This window comes from Schistocerca gregaria, unplaced genomic scaffold (genome assembly GCF_023897955.1).
Source record: "Schistocerca gregaria isolate iqSchGreg1 unplaced genomic scaffold, iqSchGreg1.2 ptg001531l, whole genome shotgun sequence".
NCBI lineage: Eukaryota > Metazoa > Arthropoda > Insecta > Orthoptera > Acrididae > Schistocerca > Schistocerca gregaria.
In genome coordinates this window covers 5,001-10,000 of record NW_026062815.1, presented here as the reverse complement: position 1 = coordinate 10,000, position 5,000 = coordinate 5,001, and the positions used below count along the sequence as shown (strand labels likewise).

General features: G+C 52.1%; 1 non-coding gene across 1 annotated transcript in view; it reads left to right on the top strand.

The window, feature by feature from the left end:
* Window positions 1-4,481: 4,481 nt before the first annotated feature.
* LOC126332864 (small subunit ribosomal RNA) overlaps window positions 4,482-5,000 on the top strand; it is a 1,893-nt gene continuing 1,374 nt past the window's right edge. Inside the window, exon 1 of the ribosomal RNA XR_007563983.1 lies at window positions 4,482-5,000. This exon is cut by the window's right edge and continues 1,374 nt beyond it. This is a non-coding gene — a ribosomal RNA (small subunit ribosomal RNA).

The window sequence follows — 5,000 nt, the reverse complement described above, 5'->3', positions numbered from 1 at the left end:
GCCTGCAACGGAGACACACAATACGTAAACATCTGGAATGCGACAATGTCGAGTGCATCCTCTCTGCCACATTGCACCGTCGACACTATGATAACCAGAGCAGTAGGTCCACCTATAAAAGCACAATACCCCACTCCTCCGACAACTACCATTGCTCAGATAAACCAACACCACCAACACACATCCTACACAGAGGGGCACCAAATATCACCCCCCCGCCCTCGTGTTATACCACATGAAAAATTGCAGAAGTGAGAGACACAGACCCGCCAGCCTCTTGCTACAAGCATCGAACCGACGTGACATATCTGACGGTGACTCAGGCATCCGCGTACTGCCACAACTATCCACCCCCCCCCCCACTCTCTCTCTGCCCCCTTCCCACACAATACCGAATTTAACCAACTTTATCGCTTAACCTAACTGTGGCTGTACCAGATTATCGCTTAACCTAACTGTGGCTGTACCAGATTATCGCTTAACCTAACTGTGGCTGTACCAGATTATCGCTTAACCTAACTGTGGCTGTACCAGATTATCGCTTAACCTAACTGTGGCTGTACCAGATTATCGCTTAACCTAACTGTGGCTGTACCAGATTATCGCTTAACCTAACTGTGGCTGTACCAGATTATCGCTTAACCTAACTGTGGCTGTACCAGATTATCGCTTAACCTAACTGTGGCTGTACCAGATTATCGCTTAACCTAACTGTGGCTGTACCAGATTATCGCTTAACCTAACTGTGGCTGTACCAGATTATCGCTTAACCTAACTGTGGCTGTACCAGATTATCGCTTAACCTAACTGTGGCTGTACCAGATTATCGCTTAACCTAACTGTGGCTGTACCAGATTATCGCTTAACCTAACTGTGGCTGTACCAGATTATCGCTTAACCTAACTGTGGCTGTACCAGATTATCGCTTAACCTAACTGTGGCTGTACCAGATTATCCCTTAACCTAACTCAATTTGTCCCTTAACCTAACTCAATTTGTCCCTTAACCTAACTCAATTTGTCCCTTAACCTAACTCAATTTGTCCCTTAACCTAACTCAATTTGTCCCTTAACCTAACTCAATTTGTCCCTTAACCTAACTCAATTTGTCCCTTAACCTAACTCAATTTGTCCCTTAACCTAACTCAATTTGTCCCTTAACCTAACTCAATTTGTCCCTTAACCTAACTCAATTTGTCCCTTAACCTAACTCAATTTGTCCCTTAACCTAACTCAATTTGTCCCTTAACCTAACTCAATTTGTCCCTTAACCTAACTCAATTTGTCCCTTAACCTAACTCAATTTGTCCCTTAACCTAACCCACGTTGTCCCTTAACCTAACCCACGTTGTCCCTTAACCTAACCCACGTTGTCCCTTAACCTAACCCACGTTGTCCCTTAACCTAACCCACGTTGTCCCTTAACCTAACCCACGTTGTCCCTTAACGTAACCCACGTTGTCCCTTAACGTAACCCACGTTGTCCCTTAACGTAACCCACGTTGTCCCTTAACGTAACCCACGTTGTCCCTTAACGTAACCCACGTTGTCCCTTAACGTAACCCACGTTGTCCCTTAACCTAACCCACGTTGTCCCTTAACCTAACCCACGTTGTCCCTTAACCTAACCCACGTTGTCCCTTAACCTAACCCACGTTGTCCCTTAACCTAACCCACGTTGTCCCTTAACCTAACCCACGTTGTCCCTTAACCTAACCCACGTTGTCCCTTAACCTAACCCACGTTGTCCCTTAACCTAACCCACGTTGTCCCTTAACCTAACCCACGTTGTCCCTTAACCTAACCCACGTTGTCCCTTAACCTAACCCACGTTGTCCCTTAACCTAACCCACGTTGTCCCTTAACCTAACCCACGTTGTCCCTTAACCTAACCCACGTTGTCCCTTAACCTAACCCACGTTGTCCCTTAACCTAACCCACGTTGTCCCTTAACCTAACCCACGTTGTCCCTTAACCTAACCCACGTTGTCCCTTAACCTAACCCACGTTGTCCCTTAACCTAACCCACGTTGTCCCTTAACCTAACCCACGTTGTCCCTTAACGTAACCCACGTTGTCCCTTAACGTAACCCACGTTGTCCCTTAACGTAACCCACGTTGTCCCTTAACGTAACCCACGTTGTCCCTTAACCTAACCCACGTTGTCCCTTAACCTAACCCACGTTGTCCCTTAACCTAACCCACGTTGTCCCTTAACCTAACCCACGTTGTCCCTTAACCTAACCCACGTTGTCCCTTAACCTAACCCACGTTGTCCCTTAACCTAACCCACGTTGTCCCTTAACCTAACCCACGTTGTCCCTTAACCTAACCCACGTTGTCCCTTAACCTAACCCACGTTGTCCCTTAACCTAACCCACGTTGTCCCTTAACCTAACCCACGTTGTCCCTTAACCTAACCCACGTTGTCCCTTAACCTAACCCACGTTGTCCCTTAACCTAACCCACGTTGTCCCTTAACCTAACCCACGTTGTCCCTTAACCTAACCCACGTTGTCCCTTAACCTAACCCACGTTGTCCCTTAACCTAACCCACGTTGTCCCTTAACCTAACCCACGTTGTCCCTTAACCTAACCCACGTTGTCCCTTAACCTAACCCACGTTGTCCCTTAACCTAACCCACGTTGTCCCTTAACCTAACCCACGTTGTCCCTTTGCCTAACATAGTTCACTGCTCGGAATCTCTGGTGTCGTTGTTATCCTCATGTAGATGTCTTGCGAGTGTTGCTTACTTTCCACATATTCCCGCTATCCACTGTCAATTGTACTGCAATAGGACTATATCGCCCCCCCCCCCCCCCCTCTGCCCCTCTCTTTGTGTCTCCGTCCTCTCAAGCTGGTCGGTCTGGCGTTTGAGTGTTAAATGAGCCTCGCAGCTGTTCAGTTGCGTTCAGATGTCGACGCCCTCAGTGTACGTCGTGGTATGGTCTGTGTCCATTGTCCGCTGATGTCGTACGCGTAACCCACACGCTGTACCGATCATCGGTAGTTACGTACAGAGTGAAGTAGTGTGATACGTGTGACCGTACGCTGGCTGTGCCCAACGGTGTCGAATCTCAATTTCCATATGTTGTGCTCGATGCTACTTGTCTCGTCTCCCAATAACAGCTAGGTTGCACTGTGGTACGCCGTAGAGGCGTGTGGGAGGAACGTACGAACGCATTGTATGTCACCCTGGGTCGCTGGGGGTGGTGGTGCGGTGAGTCAGGTCAGGTCAGCGTGAGCCGTGTGATGTAGTGACGCGTGTATTCCGACTTTGTCGTATTGCCTCACACAAAGTGCTACCCTGGTGGACCGCGTTCCATATCTGGGACATGCCGCAGATGCCGGTTGACAGTGGATCGCGGAAGGGACATCGCATACGTGCGCGGGCCACCTTCCACGTGTTCTCTTCTGCACATGTCGCAGTGTGTATGTGGTCTGATGTAGCGTGTCGTGACACATGACATCCTGGCATGCAAGAATTGTTGAATTCGCAAATGTAGGTGGACATCTACGTTTACTGCCCAAGATACGCAAATGAACTGGAAATCCGTTGTTGAGCGGTTGTTCACGCTGGAGGTGAATCTGTGATGGCGACGATCGGTACAGCTATTAACCGGTTGTTTCAGCGGTACCCGCCACATCCACACACGTGACTAGGCCCATGTGGGTATGAAGCGATACGCGGCGGTGGCTTGGTGGGACTGTTCCCGGCCGGTGAAGGGGGGCCGCCCGGCGTGTTGGCCGCGCGCTGCGTGGGCGCACGCGCAACAGGCGGCTGGTGGGGGGCGCCGAGTGGCAGGAGCGCCAGCCGACGGGCTCGGCAGGCGGCGCAGCTACGCTGCGGCGCACCCTGCACGCGGCGCCTGGCGGCCAAAGTTGGTTCAGCCGAGCCCGGTGCGAAGCGCGGTGGACATCTGCAGTGTGCTGGTCTGATTGAGGACTGTGTGCGTTGAGGATGCGCCGCCGCCTGGCACTCGGCGCCGCGACGCCGTCTGCTGCTCGGTCGCCCCAGCGGTTCTCGCAGGTGGTTTGTATCGCAGTTGTGCGGACGTGTTGGCGCGTGCGCTGTGCTGGGAGAGTTCGCTTCTGCACCCAAGTGGGGCTTTGCCCTTGTGTGGCGCTGGCGTTGGAGCTGCCGGTCACCATAGGTGGCGCGTGTTGTCTCCCGCCGGCAATGCCACGACAGCACGCTCCCGGGCCTCTGTCGGCAGCGGCAAGCTCAGTTGGGAGCAAGGGTGTTCGCACTAAAACCGTCTACTCGCCTAACTCCGGGCGATTGCGCCTCTCTCGAAACCGACCAAGTACCTAGGACGGCGCTGCGCGCCGCCGGGACCTGAGAGGGTTTCGAGGTGTATCGTGCAGGGGAGCTCGGCCTCCTCCTGTTTGCAGAATAATTGAGCGGACGCTTGCGTGTTCGCGCGGGCCCCCGGGACACACTCCCGGGCGGCCGGCTGCTCAGCTCTAGTTGACGCAGCTCCCTGGTTGATCCTGCCAGTAGTCATATGCTTGTCTCAAAGATTAAGCCATGCATGTCTCAGTACAAGCCGCATTAAGGTGAAACCGCGAATGGCTCATTAAATCAGTTATGGTTCCTTAGATCGTACCCACGTTACTTGGATAACTGTGGTAATTCTAGAGCTAATACATGCAAACAGAGTCCCGACCAGAGATGGAAGGGACGCTTTTATTAGATCAAAACCAATCGGATTGGCTTGTCTGGTCCGTTTGCCTTGGTGACTCTGAATAACTTTGGGCTGATCGCACGGTCCTCGTACCGGCGACGCATCTTTCAAATGTCTGCCTTATCAACTGTCGATGGTAGGTTCTGCGCCTACCATGGTTGTAACGGGTAACGGGGAATCAGGGTTCGATTCCGGAGAGGGAGCCTGAGAAACGGCTACCACATCCAAGGAAGGCAGCAGGCGCGCAAATTACCCACTCCCGGCACGGGGAGGTAGTGACGAAAAATAACGATACGGGACTCATCCGAGGCC